The 16,167-nt window shown below is 37.6% G+C and overlaps 4 non-coding genes across 4 annotated transcripts; all 4 read right to left on the bottom strand.

Moving 5' to 3' along the window:
- Positions 1-3,710: 3,710 nt before the first annotated feature.
- Positions 3,711-3,783, bottom strand: TRNAV-AAC (transfer RNA valine (anticodon AAC)). Its single transcript has one exon. It is a non-coding gene; the product is annotated as a tRNA-Val (tRNA).
- A 416-nt stretch (positions 3,784-4,199) lies between these two features.
- TRNAV-UAC (transfer RNA valine (anticodon UAC)) lies at positions 4,200-4,272 on the bottom strand. The gene has a single exon. It is a non-coding gene; the product is annotated as a tRNA-Val (tRNA).
- A 4,856-nt stretch (positions 4,273-9,128) lies between these two features.
- On the bottom strand, positions 9,129-9,201 carry TRNAV-UAC (transfer RNA valine (anticodon UAC)). Its single transcript has one exon. It is a non-coding gene; the product is annotated as a tRNA-Val (tRNA).
- A 5,861-nt stretch (positions 9,202-15,062) lies between these two features.
- TRNAV-UAC (transfer RNA valine (anticodon UAC)) lies at positions 15,063-15,135 on the bottom strand. Its single transcript has one exon. It is a non-coding gene; the product is annotated as a tRNA-Val (tRNA).
- Positions 15,136-16,167: the final 1,032 nt, after the last annotated feature.

A 16,167-nucleotide genomic window follows, 5' to 3' on the forward strand; every position in this document is an offset into this window, starting at 1 on the left:
GAGTTTAAAAAAGTTTGAGTGTGCAATGCAGGCAGACGTGCTGCAAATATCGTTCCAATAGTGTGAATAGACAAAAGTACAATAGCCACGTTTAGGATGCCAGTAGGTACACTGAGTGTTTGCTAGTATAATGGCTGAGTTTAAAAAAGTTTGAGTGTGCAATGCAGGCAGACGTGCTGCAAATATCGTTCCAATAGTGTGAATAGACAAAAGTACAATAGCCACGTTTAGGATGCCAGTAGGTACACTGAGTGTTTGCTAGTATAATGGCTGAGTTTAAAAAAGTTTGAGTGTGCAATGCAGGCAGACGTGCTGCAAATATCGTTCCAATAGTGTGAATAGACAAAAGTACAATAGCCACGTTTAGGATGCCAGTAGGTACACTGAGTGTTGGCTAGTATAATGGCTGAGTTTAAAAAACTTTGAGTGTGCAATGCAGGCAGACGTGCTGCAAATATCGTTCCAATAGTGTGAATCGACAAAAGTACAAGAGCCACGTTTAGGATGCCAGTAGGTACACTGAGTGTTTGCTAGTATAATGGCTTAATTTAAAAAAGTTTGAGTGTGCAATGCAGGCAGACGTGCTGCAAATATCGTTCCAATAGTGTGAATAGACAAAAGTACAATAGCCACGTTTAGGATGCCAATAGGTACACTGAGTGTTTGCTAGTATAATGGCTGAGTTTAAAAAAGTTTGAGTGTGCAATGCAGGCAGACGTGCTGCAAATATCGTTCCAATAGTGTGAATAGACAAAAGTACAATAGCCTTGTTTAGGATGCCACTAGGTACACCTAGTGTTTGCTAGTATAATGGCTGAGTTTAAAAAAGTTTGAGTGTGCAATGCAGGCAGACGTGCTGCAAATATCGTTCCAATAGTGTGAATAGTCAAAAGTACAATAGCCACATTTAGGATGCCACTAGGTACACTGAGTGTTTGCTAGTATAATGGCTGAGTTTAAAAAAGTTTGAGTGTGCAATGCAGGCAGACGTGCTGCAAATATCGTTCCAATAGTGTGAATAGACAAAAGTACAATAGCCACGTTTAGGATGCCAGTAGGTACACTGAGTGTTTGCTAGTATAATGGCTGAATTTAAAAAAGTTTGAGTGTGCAATGCAGGCAGACGTGCTGCAAATATAGTTCCAATAGTGTGAATAGACAAAAGTACAATAGCCACGTTTAGGATGCCAGTAGGTACACTGAGTGTTTGCTAGTATAATGGCTGAATTTAAAAAAGTTTGAGTGTGCAATGCAGGCAGACGTGCTGCAAATATCGTTCCAATAGTGTGAATAGACAAAAGTACAATAGTCACGTTTAGGATGCCACTAGGTACACTGAGTGTTTGCTAGTATAATGGCTTAGTTTAAAAAAGTTTGAGTGTGCAATGCAGGCAGACGTGCTCTGCAAATGTCTTTGCACTAGTGGGACTATAGCAAAGTCCAATAGCCACGTTTAGGATGCCACTAGGTACACTGACTGTTTGCTAGTATAATGGCTTAGTTAAAAAGAGTTGGAGTCTGCAATGCAGGCAGACGTGCTCTGCAAATGTCTTTCCACTAGTGGGACTATAGCAAAGTCCAATAGCCACGTTTAGGATGCCGCTAGGTACACTGAGTGTTTGCTAGTATAATGGCTTAGTTTAAAAAAGTTGGAGTGTGCAATGCAGGCAGACGTGCTCTGCAAATGTCTTTGCACTAGTGGGACTATAGCAAAGTCCAATAGCCACGTTTAGGATGCCACTAGGTACACTGAGTGTTTGCTAGTAAAATTGCTTAGTTTAAAAAAGTTGGAGTGTGCAATGCAGGCAGACGTGCTCTGCAAATGTCTTTGCACTAGTGGGACTATAGAAAAGTCCAATAGCCACGTTTAGGATACCACTAGGTACACTGAGTGTTTGCTAGTATAATGGCTTAGTTATAATGAGTTGGAGTGTGCAGAGGACAGGAGGGTACAGTGGCAGGATTGTGGTGCTCTGAGTAGAGGAATGGAAGCCTGCCTTTCTATTCCCTCCTAATGGTGAAATGCAGGGAGGAAATCCCTGACCTTGGCTACACAGACGCTGGCGCTGTTTTCGGGACCTGTCACCTATGGCTCTCTGACCCTGCTGGTTTGAGCCCTTAAAAGGACTGCTATTAAGTGCTTTCCCTAAGCTGTCTAACGCTGTGTATGCAGCGCATACAGCTGTATCGGCGATAGGACTCAGGAGGACGTAGCTGCGACAGTGATGTCTGACACCAAAGACGCAGAAGGCAGATAATGGCGTCCTGGAAGAAAATGTCCGGTTTTATAATGCAGGGACATGTGACATGGACATCCTATCACACATGCCGTTGCTTCTCTGGCTCAAAGTCCACTTAGCTGTGTGTGTGTCTGGGATTGGCTGACATGCTGGCCCACCCCACAAGACGCGCGCGCTTAGGGAATGAAGACAAGAAAAAAAAAAAAAAAAATGGCGATCGCCATTATAGAAACAGCAGTGATCTGAAGGCGCTGTTCACGCACACTATACACTGAAATGTCATAATAGTGTGATTCACAGAGTGACTTACACTATTACAGCAGAAACCAAGCTAGGATTTAGCTGGTTTTTTGCTGCTAGAACCGTTCTCGAACGTTTCTAGAACTATCGAGCTTTTGCAAAAAGCTCGAGTTCTAGTTCGATCTAGAACAGGCCCCAAAATCACTCGAGCCTAGAACTGGAGAACCACGAACCACGAACCGCGCTCAACTCTACCCAGGACCTTCTGCGTGTAAAGCAGACGTGATTTCCACTACACTATGAAACCTTTGAAAGCCTGCAAAGTAATGGCATTTAGAGACGAGTTTTGACCGTCAGGGGAAAAAAAAAAATAAATTTGTAGTTCTGTTTGTGATGGAAGCCAAAACATCCCGTCATTCAACAACAAAGCCGAGAACTTCATATATTGTAGTTGGATAGCGTATTATTTCAACACTAAGAACAGATTGGTTTCACTGGGGATTGAACCCAGGACTTTCTGCGTGTTAAGCAGACGTGATGACCACTACACTATGAAACCTGACGAAAAATTACTGTGTATTTGGCTAGCAGAGCAGAATTGTGACTGAAGGGGCCTTTTTATTGCTGAAGGAAAGTATTTTTGGTTAATGAAACATTTTCAATTTTTATTACATATTTTACCAGTTTTATTCCTACAAAGGGATTTTGCTTAAAAGGAAGTTTACATTGAATGTGTTACTTTTTTCCATATAGTTTAGTTGTTTGCTTTTGTATTTAAAGGGAACTATATATTTTGAAACAAACAGGATTTTTATAATATGGGATTATGTTTTCTGCTAAAATGGTCAATAAAAAAGAAACCCGAAATCGTAGTTCTCTTGGTGATGGAAGCCAAAATATATTATCAGTTGGCAACAAAACAAAGAATTTCATATGTTACAGGTTGATAGCAAATTACTTCAACAGTGAAAACGGCTTGTTTTTACTGGGGATTGAACCCAGAACCTTCTGCAAGTGAAGTAGACGTGATGACCACTCCACTATGAAACCTGTGAAATCCTGCAAAGTAATGGCAATTAGAGACGAGTTTTGACAGCCAGGGGAAAAAAAAAAAAATAATTTGTAGTTCTGTTTGTGATGGAAGCCAAAACATACCGTCATTCGGCAACAATGCCGAGAACTTCATATATTGTAGTTGGATAGCGTATTATTTCAACACTAAGAACAGATTGGTTTCACTGGGGATTGAACCCAGGACCTTCTGCGTGTTAAGCAGACGTGATGACCACTACACTATGAAACCTGACGAAACGTTACTGGGTATTGGCTAGCAGAGCAGAATTGTGACTGACGGGGCCATTTTATTGCTGAAGGAAAGTATTTTTGGTTAATGAAACATTTACAATTATTATTACATATTTTACCAGTTTTATTCCTAGAAAGGGATTTTGCTTAAATTGAAGTTTATATTTAATGTGTTACTTTTTTCTCCATAGTTTGGTCTTTTGCTTTTGTATTTATGGGAACTATATATTTTGAAACAAATAGGATTTTTATAATATGGGATTATGTTTTCTGCTAAAATGGTCAATAAAAAAGAAACCCAAAATCGTAGTTCTCTTTGTGATGGAAGCCAAAATGTATTGTCATTTGGCAACGAAAGTGAGAATTTCACATATTACAAGTCGATAGGAAATTACTTCAACACCAAAAACAGTTTGGTTTCACTGGGGATTGAACCCAGGACCTTCTGCGTGTAAAGCAGATGTGATTTCCACTACACTATGAAACCTTTGAAAGCCTGCAAAGTAATGGCAATTAGAGACGAGTTTTGACCGCCAGGGAAAAAAAAAACAAATTCGTAGCTTTTTGGGGATGGAAGCCAAAACATCCCATCATTCGGCAACAAAGCCAAGAACTTCATATATTGTAGTTTAATTGAGTATTATTTCAACACCAAGAACAGATTGGTTTTACTGGGGATTGAACCCAGGACCTACTGCGTGTAAAGCAGACGTAACTTCCACTACACTATGAAACCTTTGAAATCTTGCAAAGTAATGGCAATTAGAGTCGAGTTTTGACCACCAGGGGAAAAAAAACAAATTCGTAGCTCTGTTGGTGATGGAAGCTAAAACATCCCGTTATTCGGCAACAAAGCCAAGAACTTTATATACTGCAGGTTGATAGGGGATTATTTCAACACCAAGAACACATGGGTTTCACTGGGGATTGAACGCAGGACCGTCTGCGTGTAAAGCAGATGTGATTTCTACTACACTATGAAACCTTTGAAAGCCTGCAAAGTAATGGCAATTAGAGACGAGTTTTGACCGCCAGGGAAAAAAAAACAAATTTGTAGCTCTGTTGGTGATGTAAGCTAAAACATCCGGTCATTCGGCAACAAAGCCAAGAACATCATATACTGCAGGTTGATAGGGTTTTATTTCAACACCATGAACAGATAGGTTTTACTAAGGATTCAACCTAGGACCTTCTGCGTGTTAAGCAGACGTTATGAGCACTACACTTTGAAACCTGATGGTAAGTTACTGTGTATTGGCTAGCAGAGCAGAATTGTGACTGACGGGCCTTTTTTATTTCTGAAGGAAAGTATTTTTGGTTAATGAAACATTTACAATTTTTATTACATATTTTACCAGTTTTATTCCTACAAAGGGATTTTGCTTAAATGGAAGTTTACATTGAATGTGTTACTTTTTTCTACATAGTTTAGTCGTTTGCTTTTGTATTTAAAGGAACTATATATTTTGAAACAAACAGGATTTTTATAATATGGGATTATGTTTTCTGCTAAAATGGTCAATAAAAAAGAAACCCAAAATCGTAGTTCTTTTGGTGATGGAAGCCAAAATATATTATCAGTTGACAACAAAACCAAGAATTTCATATATTACAGGTGTATAGCATATTAATTCAACAGCGAAAACGGCTTGTTTTTACTGGGGATTGAACCCAGTGGCCTTCTGCGTGTGAAGCAGACGTGATGAAAACTACACTATGAAACCTTTGAAATCCTGCAAAGTAATGGCAATTACAGACGAGTTTTGACCGCCAGGGAAAAAAAAACAAATTTGTAGCTCTGTTGGTGATGGAAGCTAAAACATCCCGTTATTCGGCAAGAACTTTATAGATTGCAGGTTGATAGGATATTATTTCAACACCAAGAACACATGGGTTTCACTAAGGATTGAACCCAGGGCCTTCTGCGTGTAAAGCAAACGTGATTTCCACTACACTATGAAACCTTTGAATGCCTGCAAAGTAATGGCAATTAGAGACGAGTTTTGACCGCCAGGGGAAAAAAAACAAATTTGTAGCTCTGTTGGTGATGGAAGCCAAAACATCCCGTCATTCGGCAACAAAGCCAAGAACATCATATACTGCGGGTTGATAGGGTTTTATTTCAACACCATGAACAGATTTGTTTTCCTGGGGATTCAACCTAGGACCTTCTGCGTGTTAAGCAGACGTGATGAGCACTACACTATGAAACCTGATGGAAAGTTACTGTGTATTGGATAGCAGAGCAGAATTGTGACTGATGGGGCCTTTTTATTGCTGAAGGAAAGTATTTTTGGTTAATGAAACATTTACAATTTTTATTATATATTTTACCAGTTTTATTCCTACAAAGGGATTTTGCTTAAATTGAAGTTTACATTGAATGTGTTACTTTTTTCTACATAGTTTAGTCGTTTGCTTTTGTATTTATGGGAACTATATATTTTAAAACAAATAGGATTTTTATAATACGGGATTATGTTTTCTGCTAAAATGGTCAATAAAAAAGAAACCCAAAATTGAAGTTCTCTTGGTGATGGAAGCCAAAATGTATTGTCATTTGGCAACGAAACCAAGAATTTCACATATTACAAGTCAATAGGAAATTACATCAACACCAAAAACAGATTGGTTTCACTGGGGATTGAACCCAGGACCTTCTGCGTGTGAAGCAGACGTGATGAACACTACACTATGAAACCTTTGAAATCCTGCAAAGTAATGGCAATTAGAGACGAGTTTTGACCGCCAGGTGGAAAAAAAACCAATTCGTAGCTCTGTTGGTGATGGAAGCTAAAACATCCCATTATTCGGCAACAAAGCCAAGAACTTTATATATTGCAGGTTGATATGGAATTATTACAACACCATGAACACATGGGTTTCACTGGGGATTGAACCCAAGACCTTCTGCGTGTGAAGCAGACGTGATGACCACTACACTATGAAACCTTTGAAATCCTGCAAAGTAATGGCAATTAGAGACGAGTTTTGACCGCCAGGGGAAAAAAAACAAATTTGTAGCTCTGTTGGTGATGTAAGCTAAAACATCCGGTCATTCGGCAACAAAGCCAAGAACATCATATACTGCAGGTTGATAGGGTTTTATTTCCACACCATGAACAGATAGGTTTTACTGGGGATTCAACCTAGGACCTTCTGCGTGTTTAGCAGACGTTATGAGCACTACACTTTGAAACATGATGGTAAGTTACTGTGTATTGGCTAGCAGAGCAGAATTGTGACTGACGGGGCCTTTTAATTGCTGAAGGAAAGTATTTTTGGTTAATGAAACATTTACAATTATTATTACATATTTTACCAGTTTTATTCCTACAAAGGGATTTTGCTTAAATTGAAGTTTACATTGAATGTGTTATTTTTTCTACATAGTTTAGTCGTTTGCTTTTGTATTTATGTGAACTATATATTTTAAAACAAATAGGATTTTTATAATTTGGGATTATGTTTTCTGCTAAAATGGTCAATAAAAAAGAAACCCAAAATCGTAGTTCTCTTTGTGATGGAAGCCAAAATGTATTGTCATTTGGCAACGAAACCAAGAATTTCACATATTACAAGTCGATAGGAAATTACTTCAACACCAAAACAGATTGGTTTCACTGGGGATTAAACCCAGGACCTTCTGCGTGTGAAGCAGACGTGATAAAAACTACACTATGAAACCTTTGAAATCCTGCAAAGTAATGGCAGTTAGAGACGAGTTTTGACCGCCAGGGGAAAAAAGAAACAAATTCGTAGCTCTGTTGGTGATGGAAGCCAAAACATCCCATCATTCGGCAACAAAGCCAAGAACTTCATATATTGTAGTTTAATTGGGTATTATTTCAACACCAAGAACAGATTGGTTTTACTGGGGATTGAACACAGGACCTTCAGCGTGTTAAGCAGACGTGATGACCACTACTCTATGAAACCTGATGTAAAGTTACTGTGTATTGGCTAGCAGAGCAGAATTGTGACTGACGGGCCTTTTTTTTGCTGAAGGAAAGTATTTTTGGTTAATGAAACATTTACAATTTTTATTACATATTTTACCAGTTTTATTCCTACAAAGGGATTTTGCTTAAATGGAAGTTTACATTGAATGTGTTACTTTTTTCTACATAGTTTAGTCGTTTGCTTTTGTATTTAAAGGAACTATATATTTTGAAACAAACAGGATTTTTATAATATAAGATTATGTTTTCTGCTAAAATGGTCAATAAAAATGAAACCCAAAATCGTAGTTCTTTTGGTGATGGAAGCCAAAATATATTATCAGTTGGCAACAAAACCAAGAATTTCATATATTACAGGTGTATAGCATATTAATTCAACAGCGAAAACGGCTTGTTTTTACTGGGGATTGAACCCAGTGGCCTTCTGCGTGTGAAGCAGACGTGATGAAAACTACACTATGAAACCTTTGAAAACCTGCAAAGTAATGGCAATTACAGACGAGTTTTGACCGCCAGGGGAAAAAAAACAAATTTGTAGCTCTGTTGGTGATGGAAGCTAAAACATCCCGTGTTTCGGCAACAAAGCCAAGAACTTTATAGATTGCAGGTTGATAGGATATTATTTCAACACCAAGAACACATGGGTTTCACTGGGGATTGAACCCAGGGGCTTCTGCGTGTAAAGCAAACGTGATTTCCACTACACTATGAAACCTTTGAAAGCCTGCAAAGTAATGGCAATTTGAGACGAGTTTTGACCGCCAGGGAAAAAAAAAACAAATTCGTAGCTCTGTTGGTGATGGAAGCCAAAACATCCCATCATTCGACAACAATGCCGAGAACTTCATATATTGTAGTTAGATAGCGTATTATTTTAACACTAAGAACAGATTGGTTTCACTGGGGATTGCACCCAGGACCTTCTGCGTGTTAAGCAGACGTGATGACCACTACACTATGAAACCTGACGAAAAGTTACTGTGTATTGGCTAGCAGAGCAGAATTGTGACTGACGGGGCCTTTTTATTGCTGAAGGAAATTATTTTTGGTTAATGAAACATTTACAATTATTATTACATATTTTACCAGTTTTATTCCTAGAAAGGGATTTTGCTTAAATTGAAGTTTATATTTAATGTGTTATTTTTTTCTCCATAGTTTGGTCTTTTGCTTTTGTATTTATGGGAACTATATATTTTGAAACAAATAGGATTTTTATAATATGGGATTATGTTTTCTGCTAAAATGGTCAATAAAAAAGAAACCCAAAATCGTAGTTCTCTTTGTGATGGAAGCCAAAATGTATTGTCATTTGGCAACGAAACTAAGAATTTCACATATTACAAGTCGATAGGAAATTACTTCAACACCAAAAACAGTTTGGTTTCACTGGGGATTGAACCCAGGACCTTCTGCGTGTAAAGCAGATGTGATTTCCACTACACTATGAAACCTTTGAAAGCCTGCAAAGTAATGGCAATTAGAGACGAGTTTTGACCGCCAGGGAAAAAAAAAACAAATTCGTAGCTCTTTTGGGGATGGAAGCCAAAACATCCCATCATTCGGCAACAAAGCCAAGAACTTCATATATTGTAGTTTAATTGAGTATTATTTCAACACCAAGAACAGATTGGTTTTACTGGGGATTGAACCCAGGACCTACTGCGTGTAAAGCAGACGTAATTTTCACTACACTATGAAACCTTTGAAATCTTGCAAAGTAATGGCAATTAGAGTCGAGTTTTGACCGCCAGGGGAAAAAAAAACAAATTCGTAGCTCTGTTGGTGATGGAAGCTAAAACATCCCGTTATTCTGCAACAAAGCCAAGAACTTTATATACTGCAGGTTGATAGGGGATTATTTCAACACCAAGAACACATGGGTTTCACTGGGGATTGAACCCAGGACCGTCTGCGTGTAAAGCAGATGTGATTTCTACTACACTATGAAACCTTTGAAAGCCTGCAAAGTAATGGCAATTAGAGACGAGTTTTGACCGCCAGCGGAAAAAAAAACAAATTTGTAGCTCTGTTGGTGATGTAAGCTAAAACATCCGGTCATTCGGCAACAAAGCCAAGAACATCATATACTGCAGGTTGATAGGGTTTTATTTCAACACCATGAACAGATAGGTTTTACTAAGCATTCAACCTAGGACCTTCTGCGTGTTAAGCAGACGTTATGAGCACTACACTTTGAAACCTGATGGTAAGTTACTGTGTATTGGCTAGCAGAGCAGAATTGTGACTGACGGGCCTTTTTTATTTCTGAAGGAAAGTATTTTTGGTTAATGAAACATTTACAATTTTTATTACATATTTTACCAGTTTTATTCCTACAAAGGGATTTTGCTTAAATGGAAGTTTACATTGAATGTGTTACTTTTTTCTACATAGTTTAGTCGTTTGCTTTTGTATTTAAAGGAACTATATATTTTGAAACAAACAGGATTTTTATAATATGGGATTATGTTTTCTGCTAAAATGGTCAATAAAAAAGAAACCCAAAATCGTAGTTCTTTTGGTGATGGAAGCCAAAATATATTATCAGTTGGCAACAAAACCAAGAATTTCATATATTACAGGTGTATAGCATATTAATTCAACAGCGAAAACGGCTTGTTTTTACTGGGGATTGAACCCAGTGGCCTTCTGCGTGTGAAGCAGACGTGATGAAAACTACACTATGAAACCTTTGAAATCCTGCAAAGTAATGGAAATTACAGACGAGTTTTGACCGCCAGGGAAAAAAAAACAAATTTGTAGCTCTGTTGGTGATGGAAGCTAAAACATCCCGTTATTCGGCAACAAAGCCAAGAACTTTATAGATTGCAGGTTGATAGGATATTATTTCAACACCAAGAACACATGGGTTTCACTGGGGATTGAACCCAGGGTCTTCTGCGTGTAAAGCAAACGTGATTTCCACTACACTATGAAACCTTTGAAAGCCTGCAAAGTAATGGCAATTAGAGACGAGTTTTGACCGCCAGGGAAAAAAATAAAACAAATTCGTAGCTCTGTTGGTGATGGAAGCCAAAACATCCCATCATTCGGCAACAAAGCCAAGAACTTCATATATTGTAGTTTAATTGGGTATTATTTCAACACCAAGAACAGATTGGTTTCACTGGGGATTGAAGGCAGGACCTTCTGCGTGTTAAGCAGACAAGATGACCACTACTCTATGAAACCTGATGGAAAGTTACTGTGTATTGGCTAGCAGAGCAGAATTGTGACTGACGGGGCCTTTTTATTGCTGAAGGAAAGTATTTTTGGTTAATGAAACATTTACAATTGTTATTACATATTTTACCAGTTTTATTCCTACTAAGGAATTTTGCTTAAATGGAAGTTTACAATGAATGTGTTACTTTTTTCTACATAGTTTAGTCGTTTGTTTTGTATTTAAAGGAACTATATATTTTGAAACAAACAGGATTTTTATAATATGGGATTATGTTTTCTGCTAAAATGGTCAATAAAAAAGAAACCCAAAATCGTAGTTCTCTTGGTGATGGAAGCCAAAATATATTATCAGTTGGCAACAAAACCAAGAATTTCATATATTACAGGTTGATAGCAAATTACTTCAACAGCGATAACGGTTTGTTTTTACTGGGGATTGAACCCAGAACCTTCTGCATGTGAAGCAGACGTGATGACCACTACACTATGAAACCTTTGGAATTCTGCAAAGAAATGGCAATTAGAGAAGAGTTGTGACCGCCAGGGAAAAAAAAACAAATTTGTAGCTCTGTTGGTGATGGAAGCCAAAACATCCCGTCATTCGGCAACAAAGCCAAGAACATCATATACTGCGGGTTGATAGAGTTTTATTTCAACACCATGAACAGATTTGTTTTCCTGGGGATTCAACCTAGGACCTTCTGCGTGTTAAGCAGACGTGATGAGCACTACACTATGAAACCTGATGGAAAGTTACTGTGTATTGGATAGCAGAGCAGAATTGTGACTGATGGGGCCTTTTTATTGCTGAAGGAAAGTATTTTTGGTTAATGAAACATTTATAATTTTTATTATATATTTTACCAGTTTTATTCCTACAAAGGGATTTTGCTTAAATTGAAGTTTACATTGAATGTGTTACTTTTTTCTACATAGTTTAGTCGTTTGCTTTTGTATTTATGGGAACTATATATTTTAAAACAAATAGGATTTTTATAATACGGGATTATGTTTTCTGCTAAAATGGTCAATAAAAAAGAAACCCAAAATTGAAGTTCTCTTGGTGATGGAAGCCAAAATGTATTGTCATTTGGCAACGAAACCAAGAATTTCACATATTACAAGTCAATAGGAAATTACATCAACACCAAAAACAGATTGGTTTCACTGGGGATTGAACCCAGGACCTTCTGCGTGTGAAGCAGACGTGATGAACACTACACTATGAAACCTTTGAAATCCTGCAAAGTAATGGCAATTAGAGACGAGTTTTGACCGCCAGGTGGAAAAAAAAACAAATTCGTAGCTCTGTTGGTGATGGAAGCTAAAACATCCCATTATTCGGCAACAAAGCCAAGAACTTTATATATTGCAGGTTGATATGGAATTATTACAACACCATGAACACATGGGTTTCACTGGGGATTGAACCCAAGACCTTCTGCGTGTGAAGCAGACGTGATGACCACTACACTATGAAACCTTTGAAATCCTGCAAAGTAATGGCAATTAGAGACGAGTTTTGACCGCCAGGGGAAAAAAAACAAATTTGTAGCTCTGTTGGTGATGTAAGCTAAAACATCCGGTCATTCGGCAACAAAGCCAAGAACATCATATACTGCAGGTTGATAGGGTTTTATTTCAACACCATGAACAGATAGGTTTTACTGGGGATTCAACCTAGGACCTTCTGCGTGTTTAGCAGACGTTATGAGCACTACACTTTGAAACCTGATGGTAAGTTACTGTGTATTGGCTAGCAGAGCAGAATTGTGACTGACGGGGCCTTTTAATTGCTGAAGGAAAGTATTTTTGGTTAATGAAACATTTACAATTATTATTACATATTTTACCAGTTTTATTCCTACAAAGGGATTTTGCTTAAATTGAAGTTTACATTGAATGTGTTATTTTTTCTACATAGTTTAGTCGTTTGCTTTTGTATTTATGTGAACTATATATTTTAAAACAAATAGGATTTTTATAATTTGGGATTATGTTTTCTGCTAAAATGGTCAATAAAAAAGAAACCCAAAATCGTAGTTCTCCTTGTGATGGAAGCCAAAATGTATTGTCATTTGGCAACGAAACCAAGAATTTCACATATTACAAGTCGATAGGAAATTACTTCAACACCAAAACAGATTGGTTTCACTGGGGATTAAACCCAGGACCTTCTGCGTGTGAAGCAGACGTGATAAAAACAACACTATGAAACCTTTGAAATCCTGCAAAGTAATGGCAGTTAGAGACGAGTTTTGACCGCCAGGGGAAAAAAGAAACAAATTCGTAGCTCTGTTGGTGATGGAAGCCAAAACATCCCATCATTCGGCAACAAAGCCAAGAACTTCATATATTGTAGTTTAATTGGGTATTATTTCAACACCAAGAACAGATTGGTTTTACTGGGGATTGAACACAGGACCTTCAGCGTGTTAAGCAGACGTGATGACCACTATTCTATGAAACCTGATGTAAAGTTACTGTGTATTGGCTAGCAGAGCAGAATTGTGACTGACGGGCCTTTTTTTTGCTGAAGGAAAGTATTTTTGGTTAATGAAACATTTACAATTTTTATTACATATTTTACCAGTTTTATTCCTACAAAGGGATTTTGCTTAAGTGGAAGTTTACATTGAATGTGTTACTTTTTTCTACATAGTTTAGTCGTTTGCTTTTGTTTTTAAAGGAACTATATATTTTGAAACAAACAGGATTTTTATAATATAAGATTATGTTTTCTGCTAAAATGGTCAATAAAAATGAAACCCAAAATCGTAGTTCTTTTGGTGATGGAAGCCAAAATATATTATCAGTTGGCAACAAAACCATGAATTTCATATAATACAGGTGTATAGCATATTAATTCAACAGCGAAAACGGCTTGTTTTTACTGGGGATTGAACCCAGTGGCCTTCTGCGTGTGAAGCAGACGTGATGAAAACTACACTATGAAACCTTTGAAAACCTGCAAAGTAATGGCAATTACAGACGAGTTTTGACCGCCAGGGGAAAAAAAACAAATTTGTAGCTCTGTTGGTGATGGAAGCTAAAACATCCCGTGTTTCGGCAACAAAGCCAAGAACTTTATAGATTGCAGGTTGATAGGATATTATTTCAACACCAAGAACACATGGGTTTCACTGGGGATTGAACCCAGGGGCTTCTGCGTGTAAAGCAAACGTGATTTCCACTACACTATGAAACCTTTGAAAGCCTGCAAAGTTATGGCAATTAGAGACGAGTTTTGACCGCCAGGGAAAAAAAAAAAACAAATTCGTAGTTCTGTTGGTGATGGAAGCCAAAACATCCCATCATTCGGCAACAAAGCCAAGAACTTCATATATTGTAGTTTAATTGGGTATTATTTCAACACTAAGAACAGATTGGTTTCACTGGGGATTGAACACAGGACCTTCTGCGTGTTAAGCAGACGTGATGACCACTACTCTATGAAACCTGATGGAAAGTTACTGTGTATTGGCTAGCAGAGCAGAATTGTGACTGACGGGGCCTTTTTATTGCTGAAGGAAAGTATTTTTGGTTAATGAAACATTTACAATTGTTATTACATATTTTACCAGTTTTATTCCTACTAAGGAATTTTGCTTAAATGGAAGTTTACAATGAATGTGTTACTTTTTTCTACATAGTTTAGTCGTTTGCTTTTGTATTTAAAGGAACTATATATTTTGAAACAAACAGGATTTTTATAATATGGGATTATGTTTTCTGCTAAAATGGTCAATAAAAAAGAAACCCAAAATCGTAGTTCTCTTGGTGATGGAAGCCAAAATATATTATCAGTTGGCAACAAAATCAAGAATTTCAAATATTACAGGTTGATAGCAAATTACTTCAACAGCGATAACGGCTTGTTTTTAATGGGGATTGAACCCAGGACCTTCTGCATGTGAAGTAGACGTGATGACGACCCCACTATGAAACCTGTGAAATCCTGCAAAGTAATGGCATTTAGAGACGAGTTTTGACCGCCAGGGGAAAAAAAAAATAATTTGTAGTTCTGTTTGTGATGGAAGCCAAAACATCCCGTCATTCGGCAACAAAGACGAGAACGTCATATATTGTAGCTGGATAGCGTATTATTTCAACACTAAGAACAGATTGGTTTCACTGGGGATTGAACCCAGGACCTTCTGCATGTAAAGCAGACGTGATGGCCACTACACTATGAAACCTGACAAAAAGTTACTGTGTATTGGCTAGCAGAGCAGAATTGTGACTGACGGGGCCTTTTTATTGCTGAAGGAAAGTATTTTTGGTTAATGAAACATTTACAATTATTATTACATATTTTACCAGTTTTATTCCTACAAAGGGATTTTGCTTAAATTGAAGTTTATATTGAATGTGTTACTTTTTTCTCCATAGTTTGGTCTTTTGCTTTTGTATTTATGGGAACTATATATTTTGAAACAAATAGGATTTTTATAATATGGGATTATGTTTTCTGCTAAAATTGTCAATAAAAAAGAAACCCAAAATCGTAGTTCTCTTTGTGATGGAAGCCAAAATGTATTGTCATTTGGCAACAAAACCAAGAATTTCACATATTACAAGTCGATAGGAAATTACTTCAACACCAAAAACAGATTGGTTTCACTGGGGATTGAACCCAGGACCTTCTGCGTGTGAAGCAGACGCGATGACCACTACACTATGAAACCTTTGAAATCCTGCAAAGTAATGGCAATTAGAGATGAGTTTTGACTGCCAGGGGAAAAAAAACAAATTCGTAGCTCTGTTGGTGATGGAAGCTAAAACATCCTGTTATTCGGCAACAAAGCCAAGAGCTTTATATACTGCAGGTTGATAGGGGATTATTTCAACACCAAAAACACATGGGTTTCACTGGGGATTGAACCCAGGACCTTCTGCGTGTAAAGCAGACGTGATTTCCACTACACTATGAAATCTTTGAAAACCTGCAAAGTAATGGCAATTAGAGACGAGTTTTGACCGCCAGGGAAAAAAAAAACAAATTCGTAGCTCTGTTGGGGATGGAAGCCAAAACATCCCATCATTCGGCAACAAAGCCAAGAACTTCATATATTGTAGTTTAATTGAGTATTATTTCAACACCAAGAACAGATTGGTTTTACTGGGGATTGAACGCAGGACCTTCTGCATGTTAAGCAGACGTGATGACCACTACTCTATGAAACCTGATGGAAAGTTACTGTGTATTGGCTAGCAGAGCAGAATTGTGA

This window comes from Anomaloglossus baeobatrachus, chromosome 2 (assembly GCF_048569485.1).
Source record: "Anomaloglossus baeobatrachus isolate aAnoBae1 chromosome 2, aAnoBae1.hap1, whole genome shotgun sequence".
In the NCBI taxonomy this organism is placed as follows: Eukaryota; Metazoa; Chordata; class Amphibia; order Anura; family Aromobatidae; genus Anomaloglossus; species Anomaloglossus baeobatrachus.